Consider the following 19,661-nt stretch of genomic DNA (forward strand, 5'->3'; position numbering starts at 1 on the left):
AAAAACAATCTTTGTTTGGATTTCTCAAACACATCCATGATTGGGTTGAGAACTTTCCTTCTGTCCTCCATCTTTTCATGAATTCCAGGAATCAAACTCAGGTTGCCAGGCTTGGACAGCAAGCACCAATACCTTCTGAGACAACTCAACAGGCAGTTTGAGTTTCAAAAAGTTCCTATTCAATATGACTCAGTCTCCATTCCAAATTCATTATTTTTATTATTATTAACATTTTTACTTCTAATTTCCACCACAATATCTTCTTTAACAAATAAATTCTTCTGAAATGTTCTCCTGAGCTTCTCTGTTCAGAGCTCTGGATTTCTGGGTCAAGTCTCTATAACTGCTTAATTCAAAAGACTTCTTCACTACTGTAAGCTTTCTGAAGATTTACGACAATTTATCTAGACTCTGTCTTCAGTGGGAGAACTGGTCTGAATTACTCATTCTGTCCTTCTAGAGAATTTGATGTAAACAGATTGGCTATTAGAAATGTTTGAAAACAGACACCGCAAAAAAAATCTTTACAAAGAAAATAATATAGGTCAAATACACAGCTGTACATAAAGAAAGGAACACTATCATAGAATCAAAAGTAAAAGAAAATTTTTATTTCTATTATTACTTTTATTTTTCTTATTAATGGATTTGATAGATAACAGTTTTTTCAAAATAAAAAATTTAACATTGTATTCTATAAGAATATGTATGTTTTCTTTTCAAAAGATTATTTTTTAATTATTATTCTAGGTGTATGAGTGTCTGTCTGCATGCATGCATGTCTTTGCATCACATGTGTGACTGGTACCCACAGAGGCCAGAAGAGGGCATTGGATCCCCTGGAATTGGAGTTACAGACAGTTATGAGTCTGGTCTACAGAGTTCTAAGACAACCAGGGCTATATAGAGAAACCCTGGAAAAACCAAAAGACCAACAAACAAAACAAAAACAAGTCTGGTGCTACATCTATCAGGGGCAAAGTTTGATCTTCAGCACTGCGAAGTTGGGGTTCTGGGAATTAAACTCAGATCCTTTGGAAGAACAGCCGGTGCTCTTTTAATGATAAAGCCATCTCTCTAGCCTCTACCTGCATTTTCTTATGTATTAAAATGAATGATAAATGAGGAGGACAAGAGAAATTAAGATTAGTTTGTTATTATAAAAGACTCACTATAAACTAGAATACTATTACTTGAAAGTAGAGGTATTCATATATATTCATATATATTCATATATATATATATATATGTATTCATATAACATATATTCATATATATAGCAAATTATAACCACTAAAAATCAGTAAAAATAAAACAGTCAAATACTAAGAAATGAAATAATGAAAAAACTTTAGTTAAAGGATTAAATCCTGAGAGCAGGGGCAAGATGGAAGAGCCTTGGAATTCCTGAACTCTGTCACCCTGGGTGTGCACGACAAGGTACAATAGGGAGCACTTCTGGGAGCCAGAGAAACATTCAAGACAAACCACTACCCTCCACAGTGTGCTTGCTGCAAGGTTCAGGCAGCCAAACTCAACGTGAAGGAGGATCAAGTGGAGATGTGGCTGGCTCATCAGGCACCAGCACACCCACTCATGCATACCCACTTATACACACACACACACACACACACACACACACACACACACACACGTTAAATTTTTTTTAACTAACATAACTACAAGAAGAAATAGATCAGTCTGCTACAATATTTGTAGAGCTTAACACCTACCAGAAATGTACAGACCACACAAGTAGTAAAGCAGTAAGTTCAAAGGTGAACTCCACAACGTCACCACTCAACTGGATAATAACTGACACAGGAAGAACATTTAGCAATGTGCAAATACACATTCGTTTAGAACTCACATGAAATATGCACCAAGATAGACTACATTCTGACAAAAAAGATAAAATAGAAATCATGTAATGTTTGCTTTTAGAAAACAATGGATTTAACTATAAATAATGTGAAAAATCTCAGAATGCATAGAATTAAATATAATCTATGTGTATTACCATTTTAAAATATTCATATTCTCCAAAGCAATATACACTTTCAATGAAATCACTTACCAAAACTCCCATTGTATTTTTCACAGAAATAGTTCTATAACTGTATAATTCATATAGAATAAAACAAAAAGATCTGAAACGGTCAAAGCGATCTTAAGAGGAAAAACAACTGAAGACAGCATACTTTCTACTTCAAATTATTTTTTAAAAATATGATAAAGAAGTACAGTACTAATTAAAAATCAGACATATAAACCTTATAAAACAAAACAGACCATAAGAAAACAAACATAAACACATGTTGAAATTAACTTTTCGACAAGGATGTCAAGGATAATATCATCAATGAATGGTGTTAGGGAAACTAAACAACTACATGCAAAAGAATAAGAACAATCCCTTGTCTTCACCACAGAAAAAAGACCTGAAATTGTAAAAGTCTCAGGAGGAAAAAAAAGTACAAAATTTCCTTGATATTGACCTTGGAAGTAATCTAGATCATACTTAGAAGCTCAGGCAACCAAAGCCAAAAAATGAACTCTATAAAACTAAAAAAGCGGCCGGGCAGTGGTGGCGCACACCTTTAATCCCAGCACTTGGGAGGCAGAGCCAGGTGGATCTCTGTGAGTTCGAGGCCAGCCTGGGCTACCAAGTGAGTTCCAGGAAAGGTGCAAAGCTACACAGAGAAACCCTGTCTTGAAAAACAAACAAAAAAACTAAAAAAGCTTCTATACTATAAAAAGAAATAGTCACTAGAATAAAAGTATATTACAGATTGGGGTAAAACACCTCTTATGATATATATCTGACATAGGACTAATTCTCAAAATATGTAAGAAAATCACATAACTTAATATCAAGGGAAAACAACCTGGTTTCAACAATGACAAAGGAAATAAGCAGAAGACCTAGATATTTTTCCCAAAGGAAATAAAAAGTGTAAGGAAAATACAAATTGCAGCCTCAAAGGCACACCACCCACACATATTAGACTGGGTACTATCAAAAGAACAGGTGATAACATATGCTGGCTGGGGAAGGGAAGAGAACCTTTGTTAGTGAAGCTGACCAACAGTGAAGCTTCTATAAGACCAGAATGGAGAATCCTCAAAGTTAGCATTACAATCACCACAGATTGTAGCTGTCCCTCTGCTGAGCATATATCCATAAAGAATCAACTCAGCATCTTGAGGAGATATCTGCACTCCCACGTCCACTGGACCATTATATGGATGCATAAAGAAATTATGAGATGGTGGAGGGTACTATTCAGCCTTCAAAGGGGGTTGTAACATTTGCAAAAACATGTATGAACCTAAAATACTTATGCTAAGTGAAATAAGCTAAATGAAAAGAGAAAACAGTGTATTATGCAGGGGAAAACTAGCATACTACACAAAAACAGAATTAAGGTTACCATGGACAAGAAGCAGAAGGAATGGGGAGACTATAGGATAAAAGATACAAATTTCTAGTTATCTATAATAAGCCTAAAGGTCTGCTGTAAAGCATGAGGACTACAACTAAAAGTATTGAATTATATGCTGAAAATTAAATAGATTTTGATGCTATTACTACACTGTGGTGGGTATTGTGTTCCCTGAAATATTGTGTGTCCCTTGAAATAAACATATCTGGGGTCAGAGAACAGACAGCCACTAGAACAGAGCCAGAAATGGTGGCTAGAAAATGGGAAGAGTAAGCCATAACAGAAGTTAGGCGGTGGTGGTGCACGCCTTTAATCCCAGCATTTGGGAGGCAGAGCCAGGTGGATCTCTGTGTGTTCAAGGCCACTTTAGAAACAGCTAAGCATGGTGACCCACGCCTTTAATCCCAGAAACCCAACCTTTAATCCCAGGGTGTGGGGGCAGAAAGAGAAAGGTATATAAGGCGTGAGGACCAGGAACTAGAGGAGTAAAGCATGTAGTTAGTTAAGCATTTGGTTGGTTAAGCATTCAGGCTTTGGAGCAACACAGTTCAGCTGAGATTCATGTGGAGGAGGACTCAGAAGCTTCCAGCCTGAGGAAACAGGATCACCTGAGGAACTAGCAAGGTGAGATAGCCTTGGCTTGTTCTGCTTCTCTGATCTTCCAGCAATCACCCCAATAACTGGCCTAGGGTTTGAGTTTCATTAATAAGAACACTTAAGATTCATGCTACATCACACATATACAAAAGGAACAATAAAGTAGTCCCACCCTATAGATAAAGAACTACAGGCAACTAATAACTGCTAGAAAAGGAGAATTAGCCTCACACAGGATGAGCCTGTTTACCACTTGTCTAATGCAGAGTGGTCAGTCCTGAACCCATACACAGAAACAACAAAAACACACATGCAGCAGGTTGTACACACACACACACACACACACACACACACACACACACACACACACGAAACAATAATGAAGAGGCTTTCAACTTGAGACAGGTCATAGGAGGGGTTAGGATTTTTCTATAGCTAAGTTTAAATTAATTTTGTAGGGAGAATATGATGTGATTTTATTTCAATTAGAAAAATTTGTAATAGAAGAGAACCAATCAATAAAAATGAAACTCAGGATTCAAAAACAGTTACTTTTAAATGTAATAAATGCTTAAAATTTTGCCATCATTTCTTATGTGGCTGGTACAAAGTCAAATGAGACTATATAGGCTAGGAATAAAATATGATGTTAGCAAAGAAGCTGCAGCTATTGCTTAGCAGCTGTGTCTTCCGGCTAGGCAAGAAGACAAAGGTGAAGGAGGCAAAGAAACTTGTTACTGCATCTCCTGCTGGTCAGAATGTCCCTCTGAACTTCCAAAGACAAATACTAAATTCACTGAACAGGACAGAAACATTTTAAAGTCAGTTTATTTTAGATGAACATACCATCTCTGCTCTCTGTCCACATTCATAATTATTATTGTACTCTATGTTTCTTCTTCTTTTGTGTATGTAGGTACACAAACATGTGTGGGTATGCAAATACATGTATACATATAAATACAAATAAAGTATCTTGCTAAATTAGATGCTTATTATTTAGGCTAGGCTGACTACCCAGCAACCCCTCAGGAGATGCCTATCTTTACCTACCAACACTGGAGTTAACAGTTATGCCTAGCCATGCCCAGGTTTTTACATGGCTGCTAGGAATTCAAAGTCAGACCCTCATGCTTGAAAAGTATCCTGGGATGGTTTGAATAAGAATGGTCCCTGCAGCTAATATATTTGAATATTTGTTTCCCAGTTGGTGGGCTGTTTGGGAAGGACTCAGGGGTACAGCCTTGGAGGAAGAGTCAGTGGGGGTGGGCTTTGTGATTTCAAAAGCCCATGTCTCTCTCTGCCTCCTCTTTGTGGATTAGCATGTAAACTCTTTGCTACTGCTCCCACACATGCCTGCCTACCTGTTGCCATGCTCCTTGCCAAGATAGTCATGGATGGACTTACCCATTGAAAATGTAAGCAAGTCCCCAATTAAATGCTTCCTAAGTGTCCTTGGTCATGGTGTCTCTTCACAGCAACAGAACAGTAACTATGACATGTTCTTACCCACTAGACCATCATCCCCATTCATACACCTTATCTTTCGAGGCAAGATCTTTCATTGAACCTGGAGCTCACTGACGGGCTATGTGGGCTGGCCAGCAAGGACTAGGGACCCTCTTGTCTCTGTCTTCCAGCACTGGGATTACATATGCATGCCACCAAGCCTGACTTTCTATATGGATGCTGGGAATGCTGACTCAGGTTCTTAGGCTTCAACAGCAAGCATTTACCCTCTCAGCCATCTCCCTTGGCCCTAGTTTTCTTCTTTGGATAACTCAAAATTATACTACTGTAATAGTATATTTATTTGATACATCTCATAAAAGTAATCTTTTGTAATGGGTTTATTATACATCTAAATGTCAATTTTATTTTATGTAAGAAATGAGTGCAAAGCACAAGTCACTAAATATACTCTTTGTCCTATAGAGAAACTGATAAAGTATAATCATGTATAGAAATAATGGTTCACCAGCCAAAGCTGTCATTTAAATGCATAAGACAAAGAAATATAAACTATATTCATTTTTACCATCCTACACCATTCTTACTGTAAGAAAAGTCAGTGACAGGGCTTGAGAGGTGGCTCAGCAGGTAAGAGTATTTACTGTTCTTCCTGAGGACTAAGATTTAGTTACCAACACCCACTTGGCAGCTCAAAACCATTTGTAGTTCCAGTTCCAGGAGATTCAATGCCCTCTTCTGGCCTCTACCAGTACCAGGCATGCATATGCTGTACATATATACATGCAAACAAACAGTGATAAACATAAAATTAAAAAAGATCTTCTAGCCAGGTGGTGGTGGCAGCGGCAGTGCACGCCTTTAATCCCATCACTCAGGAGGTGGAGCCAGGTGGATCTCTGTGAATTTGAGGCTAGCCTGGGCTACAGAGTGAGTTCCAGGAAAGGCACCAAAGCTACACAGAGAAACCCTGTCTCGAAAAACCAAAAAAAAAAAAAAAAAAAAACTTCTTAAAAATGCCCATCTCACTTTACTATAAAAAGACTTTTCAATGGGCTCAGGAAGTATCAGAAAATGCAAGCCATCATTTATATAATAGATTTTTCCATAACTAAGTTTAAATTAACTTTGTAGAATCCATAGCAAATATCTTAAATGGATGCATACAGATACACTTCATAAATCAGACTCAGTATTAATAAATTTGTCAATTTATTTACAAATGAAATGAAGTACCACCCTTAATAGTCATAAAAGGTATATTCTACTTTAAAAGACTTCTGAACAAAGAAGCATTATGTACTTCCTTTCAAAGGTAGTCCTTGGTGCCAAATTACTGGTAATGAAAATCTACTACAATCAGGAAAGGGACAAATCTTAGAAGTTAGTTGGCTTCCTTCTCTCAATTCTACTAATATAACTCAAATTGTCTAATTAAAATAATTCTACTTAAACTACCTATTAGACGGACACAGAAAGATTTAATTTTGAATGATTTATTTTGGAAATTTTCAACTGATTTCCCTTTTGCTTGAAAAAAAAAAATTGCATGGCAAGACCATAGCAACTGTATTTTTTAGACTAGTAGGCAGAGAGAAAGTACATTTGATGGTTAGACAGTGTATTTTAAGGAATGTTTAGCTCAATGTTATCAAAAATGATCAGAGTGGTAGCAAGCAGCTGTAATCTGAGTCATGTTTGCAAATGAGCGAATACAAACAGGCAAGGAGCTGCTGGAGCGGCTGGAGCGGCCGGCCCGCAGTCACTGATGCACATCTTTCTCCCTGAAGCTATGAAGGCCATTTTGTCAAGCAGGATGAAACAGAACAAAAGTAGCTCTGAAAGTAATGCTATAGGCATTCAGATAACTACATATAGATGTACAGCTAAAATTACCAATTAGTTTACCAATTGGCTGCAACTGATTCAATTGGTTCATAATTAATTCTGGTGACTAGCACAAAAAGCAGGATGGTTGACGCCATGTCTTTGTCCTCCAGACACACAATACTGGTGCACAGGCCCTTGGGTTCAAAACATCAATATAGCCCTCCACTTCAGCTACAGGAAATGAGCACTGTGGGTGCTGGTGGTGATGAAGAAATAAAAACATATATCATGAAATCAGAGCCAAAAGAAACCTTTATTGGGGAGGTGCTTCAGCAAGATGAGTATGAGTTTTAAGAAACACTATTTTGTAGTAACTCCTTAGTTTGTGGAAGGCTATTACTAAAACCATAGTTCAAAGAGGAAATCAGCAAAAAGCAAAATGGTGGGTAAGTAATTTTAATTTTGAAAACCAATAACAGCTCATCTCATTAATCATTCTCTTCTTTCAAATATTTCTTCTTAGTTTTCAATATAAAACCTAGAATGACATATAAATACACTTAACCAAACTCCTGAGGAGGGGGAAAAAAAAAACAAGAAATGAGCCAGGTGATAGTGGCGCACGCCTTTAATCCCAGCACTTGGGAGGCAGAGCCAGGCAGATCTCTGTGAGTTCCAGTTCGAGGCCAGCCTGGGCTACCAAGTGAGTTCCAGGAAAGGCGCAAAAGCTACACAGAGAAACCCTGTCTCAAAAAACAAAAACAAAACAACAACCAAAAAAAAAAAAACAAGAAATGAAAATCTGTTAGAAGCCATTCTCCCATAATTTCATCATTACCAGCACTTCCCTGAGCAAATAAAAGCTGACACTGTCTACATAATAATACAGAAATATTTTATTGTAATTGCCAACCACTCTTAACTCAGCAGCAAGTTGTCTTCCCAAATGTTTTTCTTACAGAATCCCCCACTGCTGTGGAGTTGCCAATTTAAAGTGTGCCCCTGATGTAGGTCCTTGTGCTAAATGGCTGATCCCCAGAACAGCAGTATAGAAGGTGCTCAAACTTTAAAACTGGGTCTTAGAAGGTCCTTGAACCAAATAAGGCACGTCCTCACAAGATGTGGGATCCCAGTCTCTCTGGGTTTCAGTTCTGGCATGTGATTCTTTCCTCACTCACATAGTCCTGCCATGATAAGGGACACAGACTTATGACTGTGAAGGCAATACAGACCCCATCTTAGGGCCACCATCTTAGACCACCTGCTGTACTCAGTTCCAGGAAGGACCTCAGGAATGTGCCAGGACAACTCAAACAGATACAGAGCAGTATGCTCCTGTACACATTGTATCTGCAGTTTATGGCCCTTGAAGATATCTAGATAATCCTGCTGAGCAGTTGAGATAATCCTGTTCAGCAGGCTGTGGTTCCCCGCCGAAAGTCTAACCCAATGGTTTCAAATGTGGTTTCGTGCCCAAAGTCTAGACCAATAGTTTCAAAATAATCACCTTGCCCCATATTTCTTCTACCCAGTCCCAAGTTGTCAATTCTCAGCTAGTGTTTTTTCCCTATAAAAACTCTCTCTCTACACCTAGGCTCATGGCCACAGCCACCACTGCATTTCCCTCTATCTGCCTGGTGGTGGCCCAGGTTGAACCTGACAATAAAAGGACCCTTATGTGCTTGCATTAGAAACGGGCTCCCTGGTGGTCTCTGGGCGTTTCTCGAAACGGGTACAACAGTGACCTACACAAAAGGTTCTATAGCAGAATTGAACTGAAGTCAAATCTTTAGAACTGAGTTAAATTGACCTCTTTTCTCTATAAACATTGCTCATCTGTGGTATTTCATTATGGTAACAAACACTAAATACACCTACTAAGAAAATACAAAGGTACTTGTGAAAATAAAAAGACAAAGACAAGTTACAAGGCTCACAACAACACATACAAACTCAAATCCCCCACTCTGTACCTATAATAATTGCTTAAGGCATTTATTTTGCCTAAAATATTCTCTCAATAGCAAATAATAAATTTATGTGAAAGCAGAAAGGTCCTCAGACCAACTTGAGCATCCAAAAGTTAAAGTTAAATAATATTACTGACTTTTATCAGAAGTCACACAAATAGGAAATTATGTTTTTCTTTCAGGACACAGCTCAGATTTCACACACACACAGTTTCCTATGACCAACAGCCAGAAGTCACCACTCTTATAAGCACTATCATGTATAAGAACCAAGGTTAGTACATGCTGAAAACCCACCAAGAGCCATGCAAAGAAGTATTTTCTCTTTCAACTATTGAAGTTATGCTAACATGTACATTTTCTAAGTCACTTAGAGAAAATGGGGTTTTTCAGAAAATCTTTTCCTTTATTGCAGCACTGTACACAGAGAAGCAGAACTTATTCTGCCAAAAAAAAATACTAAGCAGTCTTTCTCACCCAAGGCAAATCTGTATTTATTCAAATAAAGCAGGAGAATGATGACTATTACAACTACAACCTTTGTTACAATGAATTACTTTTTGTTACAAGAACTACTTTCTATACTGAAGTGACTTGACAGTATTAAAGAAAAATTTTAAGTGACATAAAAATAAATAACCAGAATCTTTCAACAAAAAGTGTAAATAATCAAAGACAACATCCACAGAAAGAACATAAACATGGATGTTCTCTCTTTAGCAAAAGCCTAAACATAAATAAAAGAGAAAATATCTGGCATTTGAATCAACAGTGGGCTGAAGGTCATTTAGGGGTAATTTAATTGCAGTTACACTTTCTTTAGGTCTTATAAGCAGCACCAAGAATAAAAATCTTTGGAATAAATAAATGTTGAGGGTCAGTCAGGGAGGCGCACACTTTAACCAAAGGCACTCAGAAAGTAGAGGCAGGTGGATCCCTGAGTTCAAGGCCAGCCTGGCTACATGGTGAGTTCCAGAACAGCCAGGGCTACATACTGGCACTATCTCAATAGATAGATAGATAGATAGATAGATAGATAGATAGATAGATAGATAGGTACAAAGGTAGCAGGCAGGGAGGCAGACAGACAGACAGATAGACAGTTAAAGTAAGTATTGTTGGAAATAAATACTGGAACACTCAACAAATAGTTGCTGAGGATAGAGACATCCATTTTAGTTCCAGTCCTCAGGCCTGCTGCTGACTCACTGTTTAATTTCAGAACTGCTAATACTTTTATAGTTCTTCATCAACACATAAGATTGCTGGAGTCTATGATTTATAAGATGACATTGACATATTATGATTTATGATTCCATTTCACATTCTGTCCCATTTTCTTATTACCAATCTCATTTTTTAAAAAATCTTATATTTTTGGTTGTGAGCCTAGCCTTCAGCGGCTGAGCCATCTCTCCAGCCCGAAAGTTAGAACTGGAGGCAGGCTTTCTCTGTGCAGCTTTGCGCCTGTCCTAGAACTCGCTTTGGAGACCAGGCTGGCCTCAAACTCACAGAGATCTGCCTGCCTCTGTGCTGGGATTAAAGGTGTGTGCCAAATCTAAGCTGTCATATTTCTCCAGTCTTGTTTTACCAGTTATTTATTGAGTGTATGAGCATGCACATATGCAGACACACTATGGTACACATGGGGAGGGCACAGGACAACTTGCAGGATTGGTTCACTCCTCCTATATTGGTCCTGATAGGTCCAAAGGAGGCCCCAAAATGGCAGTGCTGCTGACAATGTCCTAAATGACAGTCTGGGCTCAGCTCAGGACTCAGCATTCCTCAGGAATCATGTGAAGTGGGTTTCTGTTCGTCAGGAAAAACATTATTTTCCTAATCCAACCCCTCACAGGCAACTACTCTGGCAAGGGCATGAAGTTCCTATCTGTTACAGATGAAGCCAAGGCTGTTCTGGCTCCCATGCCTTCCCCTGCACTATAACTTGTCTCCTTAAAATCGGCAAGGCTCTCCCCGCTTTTTGTTGTTCTGTGCTGTTACTAGAACTGAACTAAAGGCTCTACACACTGATGTGGCTGTTAGATTAAAGATAAAATGTCAATATTTTTTCTTTTAATTCTAGAGACATCAAAAAGAGCTCTTTTGAGACAAATAAGCACAGTAATGTAGGACCCTGGGTTTAAAAATATAAAATGTTGCCACAAACAAGAAGTATGACCAGATTAACAGTCTCATTGAAGGAAGCCTAGCAAAAACAATAGATAGGAAAGCCAAGCACATGCTATTTTACTGGGGAGCACTGCTGTGAATCAAACCTAGGGCCTTACATGTGCTAAGTACACAATACACATCCTAAGCTCTATACTAAGCAGCCCAAGTATAGGCACTTCTAAGGCACTTCATCCTTTAATAGAAAACTACATCTTTGCTATCACCTAGCCTGTTTATGATGGCTATCTGGCCTGTCTGGGGACACTATCTGGTCCATCTGACATGGCTATGTGGCCTAAGAAAGCTATCTAGGATAGCCCTCTCTAACTTGTCAGAGAGGTGGTTAAATTTCCAACTCTTCATGAAGTTTATGCAGAGTTCTTATCATTCCTCTTGATCCTTTTTCATCCATGCTAAGACAGCAAGATTTAAGTGGAATAGTCATTGGTCCAGATCTACAATTTATTTTCAGGTCATAACCATCTTTAAGACTTCATCAAAATAATTTTGTAATATACATTTGAGCCCAGCAACCCCCAGGTTAAGAATTCCTACTCTGGCACTTGAGTAAAAAAGAGCCTATTAAAGTTTTCCTCCAATCCTGGATATCTATTTTTTCCCACATCGGCTTTCAGAAACCTCTGAGTGCCTTAAATTCATACACATTTTGAAATACTTACACTTTAAAGTCAATTACTTCTCTATTGCTGTGATAAAACACTGTGACCAATTTATAGAACAAAGAATTTATTTTTGGGCGTATGGTTCCAGAGATTAGAGTCCACAGTGGCATCATAGAATTAGTAGGTGGCAGGAGGCTAGAGCAGCAGCTGAGAGTTTACATCTCAAACCACAAAAAGGAAACAAAACACATTCGAAAATTTGAAACCTCAAGGCCCACCCCCCTGTGACAGTTAATATTAAGAGTTATTAAACAATGTGTAATGTCCATCATTTTGTTGCTTTGTTGTTGTTGTTAGATCTCTTTTGATTCATTATTCGGGGATTGTTTTTCTTCCTTGTACCTTCTTGGTTATGTTCAACCTTCTCTTCGGACCTAAGTATTTCTTCTAGAGTCTATGTAGTGGTTTAGTGGTCTCAAGTTCCTTAAGTCTGTTGATATCATGGAAAGTTTTCCCTTGCCCTTTGAGAATAACTGAGAGTTTTGATGGGCACTGTAGTCTGTCTTGGCATCTGTGGACTTTCATAACTTTTAGAACAGAGGTCTAATCATTTCTAGCTTTCAGTCTCCAATGAAAAAGCAGTGATTGGAAAACAAGATTCAAGATGGCAGCAGCTCCCAAATCCCACAGGGCCACGGGCTACTCCTAGGAGTCTGGGAGATACACCAAGGCTTCAAGGGGAGACACAGTGGTGGAGGATTAGTTTGCAGAACATGCAATATCGCTGGAAAAACTTTTAAAAAGGCAGGTCTAATGGGAACATGATACTTTTAAAAAGTGGTTTCATGGAATTGGAAAAAAAGATGGCGGATCAGAGCAGCGTGAGAAATGGAGAAAATCGAAACTGAGAGAAGTGGAACTAGAGACAGCAGGGGTAGCTGAGGTGACAAAGGAGCATGTCCTTGATGAGAAGGACAGGACCTCAGGCCGACAGGAGGCTCAGGCCACCACAAGACCACTTCACTGCCCACTAGGTCTGTGCCACCACTCAACATGCAGGCCAGCCTATATCATGGAGCCACCCATGGACTACAAGCACAATCGTGCCTGGGGAGCCAGTGGAGTGGTCAGCGCTGAGGACAGGGTGGTGTGCAGCAGCCTGGAGCTCAAGCAGATCCTGGTCCTGGACATGCTGCCCAATCACACGATCACCCTGACTAGGGGCAACAACAGGATATCCAATATGAGTTTCAGCGATATGCCAAGATTTATGGTGCTTCAGAAACCTTAAACCAGATCAGTGACTAATTGCAGTAAGTATTTGCATGTAGAGCTGTTTGGGAAAAATAATATACTATGTGACACACAGCAGACTGCAATGCCACTTTAATAAATGAATGTTTGATAGAGAGATGGATAAAATGGCAGATGGTGGAATGGGGCAGTGGGCAACGAGAGACAGGCGTGGGAGCACAGTGGCTTTCAAAGGACCTGACCCTAGACATGCTGCCCAACTGCATGATCACCCTGACTCAGAGCAACAAGATATCTAAGATGAAGAATGGTTCATTTTCTGGATTAAGTCTCTTCAAAAGATTGCCATGTCGGTGTCCGTGGTCCATGCTGCTGCCAGCTACTATGGGCAAGGAAGCTTCTTTTGCAGCAGTATTGATGACTGTGGTATTCATAACTGACAGTGAGACACTGGAGGCTTCTGTGACAACACCCCCCAACCTTCCCCGAGAAAAGACATAGTCCAGACAGGAAGCTACTGAAGAGAGTCCTTAAAAACTTGGATAAAGGTGCCTAAGTGTAGCGCTTCACAGTTGATGGCCTTGGGGAGGGGGGAAGTCAGAGATGGGACGACCATGGGGCACTCAATTTTCTTTAAGAAAGTGGGAGTCTGACCAGGCTCCAGTGAGTATATGGACAACACAAATAGGACTTGGTGCTTTTTTCTGGGGGGGGGGGGGTACAAAAGGGTGGGAGGGTGGACCTGGAAGAAATAGGAAGCAAGTGTGAGTGGTGTGCATTGAATGAAATTCCCAAATAATTAATAAAAATATTAATATTTAAGAAGGAAAGCAGCAGTTATTCCCGTCTTTGTATGTGACTTGATCTTTCCTGAAGCTTCTAATATACTTTTTAATGTACTTCATATTTAGTGTTTTGGCTATTATATGATGTGCAGAGTTTTTATTGATTTGATTGTTTTTTTTTCTGGTCCCATCTATTTGGTGCTCTCTATACCTCTTGGACCTTGATAGGTATCTCTTAGATTATAGACATTTTATTCTATGATCTTGTTGAAACATTTTCTGTGCCTTTGGCCTGGGTCTCTTACTCTTCTATATCTATTATTTATAGGCTTGGTCTTTTGATAATGTCCCATAGTTCATGCATGTTCTACTCCTAGCTTCCTTTGAATTTGACTTTTTTTTTTTTTTGATTTATCTAATTTTTCTCTTTTGTCTTCAGGACTTGCTATTCTCTCTTCCACTTGATACAATATGTTGGTGAGGCTTTTCTCTGAATTTTGGATTGAATTCCTGGATATTTCATTCCATTTTCTGGCTTTTCTTCCAATATTCTATCTCTTTATTAAATTCCATTTTCATATCTTTAATTGCTTCCATTCTTGCATTCAGCAATGTAACAGGATGTAAAATTGACACATAAAAAGTAGTAGTCTTCCTATATACAAATGACAAGCATACTGAGAAAGAAATCAGGAAATACCACTACTCAAAATAATAATAATAAAATACATTGGAATAAATTTAACAAAAGAAGTGAAAGACTTATATAATGAGAACTTCAGACAGTTATTTTAAAAGAATGAGGATATAAGATTTGTAAAACCTCCCAGGCTCATAGGTTGTAGTATTAAAACAGTGAAAATGGCATTTTACCAAAAACCTACCAACAACACAATCCCCATCAAAGTTCCAATACAACCCTTCACAGATGTTGAAAAAAAATTTCCGCTTCATGTGGAAACACAAATGAACCAAGATAGCCAAGAAAACATAAACAATAAAAAAGCCACTGGAGTTATCACCATCCCATATTTTGGGCTTAACTTCAAAACTACAGTAATAATTAAAAAAAAATTGTACTGGCATAAGACATGCTAATCAATGGATTAAAAATGAAGACACAAGTGTGAGCCAACACTCTTATACCTGCCTGATTTTCTGTAAAGAGGCCAACAATACATACTGGAAAAAAGGTAACATTTTCAACAAATTGTGCTTGTCGAGCTGGAAAGCTATATGTGGAAGAATGAAATAAATCATTTTCTCTCACAGTGCACAAAACTCAACCCCAGATGGATCAAGGACCTCAACAAAAGACTCAATGCCCTGAATACGATAAGCTACTTTTGCCATGGTATTGATGACTGCAGATACACATTAAGAAGGACATAGAAGGCATCTGTAACAAATCCTACTCCCACCCCAACCTACCCCACAAAAAAGTAACAGCCTAGACAGAAAACCATCAAAGAAAACTCTTAAAACTTGTGAAAAGGATACTGAAGTGTACAAGTGATGGCTTCTGGCGGGGGTTCAGGTGGGAAGGGCTAGATTTTCTTTAAGGGGCTGGCCATCTGGAGTTTGACCATGCTCCAGCAAATATATGAGCAACACAAATTGGACTCTTCCTCTTCTTCTTCTTCTTCCTCCTCCTCCTCGTCCTCCTCGTCCTCGTCCTCCTCGTCCTCGTCCTCCTCCTCCTCCTCCTCGTCCTCCTCCTCCTCCTCCTCCTCCTCCTCCTCCTCCTCCTCCTCCTCCTCCTCCTCCTCCTCCTCCTCCTCCTCCTCCTCCTCCTCCTCCTCCTCCTCCTCCTCCTCGTCCTCCTCGTCCTCCTCGTCCTCCTCCTCCTCCTCCTCCTCGTCCTCCTCGTCCTCCTCCTCCTCCTCCTCCTCCTCCTCCTCCTCCTCCTCGTCCTCCTCCTCCTCCTCCTCCTCCTCCTCCTCCTCCTCCTCCTCCTTCTTCTCTTTCTCTCTCTCTCTCTCTCTCTCTCTCTCTCTCTCTCTCTCTCTCTGTCTCTCTCTGTCTCTCTCTTGCAGGGGAAGTGGGTGGTCACAAGTGTGGAAAGGCAGGCCTGGGAAGACTATAAAGTTAGTGTGCTCGGGTTTCATGATGTGAAATTCCCAAATAATCAACTAAAAAAATTATGAAAAGAAAAGGAAAAACAACTAAAGTTCTTGTACAGCAAAAGGTGTCTTACATGTGGGAAGGCAGGCCTGGAAAGACTATAACGTGTTAATCAAAAAAAAAAAAAATTATGAAAAGAAAAAGAAAAACAACTAAAGTTATTGTACAGCAAAAGGTGTCCTACAATTATTATTGCGGCAATAAAACACCATGACCAAAAGCAAATTGGGGAAGACAGGATTTATTTCACTTGTAGTCCTATATAACAGTTCATCAGCAAAAGCAGTCAGGACAGGAATTCCAACAGGGAGGAACCTGGAGGCAGGAGCTAATGCAGAGGCCATGGAAGAGTGCTGTTTACTGGCTTGCTCCTCATGGCTTGGTCAGTCTGCTTTCTTATAGAACCCAGGACCACCACCCCAAGTGTGACCCTAATCACAATAGTCTGGGCCCTCCCACATCAATCACTAATTAAGAAAATGCCATACAGGCTTGCCTACAGCCTGATCTTATGGAGGCATTTTCTCAACTGAGGCCACCTCCTTTCTGATGACTCTAGCTTGTGTCAATTTGACATAAAACTAGCTAGCAAAAAAGAATATCATCACTCAAGTGGGAAGGCAGACTTGAAGAATGGGAGGTGGGGGGATCTTTACTAACGAAACATCTGACAGACTGTTAGTGTCTAGAATATTCAAAGAACTAAACAATAAATATATAAACTTAAAAAATCGAACAACCTAATCAAAAGATGGGGCAGAGATCTAAACAGAGAGTTCTCAAAAAATAAAATATAAATGGCTGAGAAATGTGTTTTTAATATTCAAAATCCTTTGCCATCAGGGAAATGCAAATTAAAACTACTTTGAGATTTCATCTTACTCCAGTCAAAATGGCTAAGATTTTTAAAAAGGACAAAAATAATGATGGTAAATTCTGGTGCATAATGAAAAGAGGGCAGTTTTTCACTGTTGATGTGAGTGAATAATTGAATAAAGCAAACTGTCACAGTCATTATGGAAACCAGTGTGAAGGTTACTCAAAAAGTGCAGTAGGTCTACATATGATCCAGCTGTACTTCTCTTGAGGAGACACCAAAAAGACTCTACATTCTACTCCAGAAATAGGTGATCATACATGCTCATTGCTGCACTCTTCACAATAACCAGAAAATAGAACTAGCCTAGATGCCCATCAACAGATGAATGAACAATGCCATTTAAAAAGTGGAGTCTCATTCAGCTACTAAGAAAAATGAAATTTGCAGGTAAATTAATGAAACTAGAATCAATCTTCCTGAATGAAGTAACCCAGACCCAGAAAGACAAAAAAAAGTCACAGAGAATTGCACCTAAAGTCTCACACTTGCTAAGAAACCACTGTAGCATGAAACTATGTCCCTGGTTCTCTATTTTTTTTCCTACTCTTGATTTTGAAATAGGGGCTCACTAATTTGCTCAGGCTAGCCTTAAACTCACTCTGTAGTCCAAGAAGGACTTAAACTTTTCATTCCCTTCTCTCAGCTTCTTGAGTAGCTGGGATTATAGGCCTCTGGCAGCCAGCCTAGCTCACACTACAGCTTGAACTTTTCTTAACTTACTGAATTGGGAAATCTCAACCCATTGAGATATAAACAAAAAAATAATTCTAGCTTTCCCCATAACTACTCAGTTGAATTGTCAACTTTTTGAGTATGAGTACTAGAATGCCATTTTTTTTCAGCAGTATTCAATTACCAGAACTAGATGATAAGATGATGACTTTATCATCTGAAGACATCACACATCTTGGTTACATAATACAGAGAAACCAAACTGGAGCTGAACTGAAGATCGCCCCTCGAGGCCAGCTTTCATTGTACTAGAAAGCACTATGCAGGTTGCTGTGGGGAAAGAAGCATCAATGGTTTTACTCATCTGTGAACCCCACAAACTACAAACCTGACAGGTAGGATGTACCCACTTACACAACAGTGGTGTAACTGTTATAGGAGTAGCTAGGGCTCTCTGACTGGATCTGAGGCCCACTCCATGGGAAGAAATTCATGCCTGGTTCTGTAAACACACTTAAAAGCCCCATGGTGGGAGAGGTCATAGGTCCTTAAAGGCGACTTAATTTGGCTGTACAGCTAAATTGAAATAGTGTAGTCCCAATCCAATGATTACACAGATGGCCTTGTTTAAACTAAGTAAGTCACAAAACAAAACTAAAAGTCATTAATCTTGGAAAAGAATGAGTAGGAGGGTGTATTGAGAGGGGTGGGAGGGAAATGTCAGAATGTGTGGGGAGAATGGAACCAGAATATATTATATACATGTATGAAATAGTCAAAAAAAAGTAATAAAAATCTAGTTTAATTATTTCAACTGATATACAATCATAATAATACATAAATGGGATATAATGAGATAATCAAATAAAGGGTAATTAACATTTGTAAAAACCATGGTTTTTAAATCTCATCTACTGACATCCTCAATAGCACAAGTGGCAAGAAAGAGCATAACTTGTTCTCATTGGATCTTTCTTTCCTTCATCCTCCACAGCTCTCCTTCTTATCTCTTTCCTTCAAAAACTTCTATCCTCTGCCCTAAGTGGTACCTACAGAAACAGCAATATTCTACTCACTAAGCCGGCCAGACATTAGTGATGGTCTACCATAGTCATCAGCCAGTCCTCTTCTAGGAGCTCAACTGATGGCAGCTGCCAACAAAAGTGCTCCCAGGACAGGACATGTTGAAGGTCTTTTCTCTGACTCAATTTGAAGTCAGTGGCCTCAACCTCATCAATGTACAGATTGTGGTTTCTGTACAGGTACCATATGTGATCTCCAGGCACTGTGCAAGTTCACACTGGATCCCTCTGCTCAAAACTGTCAGAATTCTTTATGCATTCGCTTAGTCAAATGTTCAAAAGCATACTGCCCAAGCATCCTTCAAGTGGGAATGGGCAACTACAGCATGTTTGTTACACCATAAACTCTCTAAGACACAGGTAACACCAATCTCTGTAGGCAAAACCCACCAAGCTACCACACATCATAATTAAGGCAAATAATCTATCCAGAGAAGATTCTCTTAGTATTTACCTCAAACTTTACTGTGAGCAAATAAGAGGGCTGGCCACCACTATACTAACTGCATAAATGGCAACTACAGCATCTCTTCAATCTACCTTTTAGCCTACACTGTAAGGGAGTAAGAGAAATGGAGGGGTGATGGTTGGAGTGTTGTTTTACTGGAATGTCAGTGCTTAAAAAATTGTCTAGCAAAATGGTTGATACTACAATGAATACGCCTTCTGACTGAAACAAAAATCGAGTCAACAGTCCTGAGTAAAATAAAAATATCTTTCACTACTGTGCTACACTTCTCATGTGAATTACAG

The 19,661-nt window shown here is 39.1% G+C and overlaps 1 protein-coding gene across 3 annotated transcripts in view; it reads right to left on the reverse strand.

The window, feature by feature from the left end:
* Positions 1-19,661, reverse strand: part of Scaper (S-phase cyclin A associated protein in the ER) — a 366,940-nt gene that overhangs the window by 320,654 nt on the left and 26,625 nt on the right. The window lies entirely within an intron of this gene.

Source organism: Onychomys torridus, chromosome 7 (assembly GCF_903995425.1).
Source record: "Onychomys torridus chromosome 7, mOncTor1.1, whole genome shotgun sequence".
Taxonomy (NCBI): domain Eukaryota; kingdom Metazoa; phylum Chordata; class Mammalia; order Rodentia; family Cricetidae; genus Onychomys; species Onychomys torridus.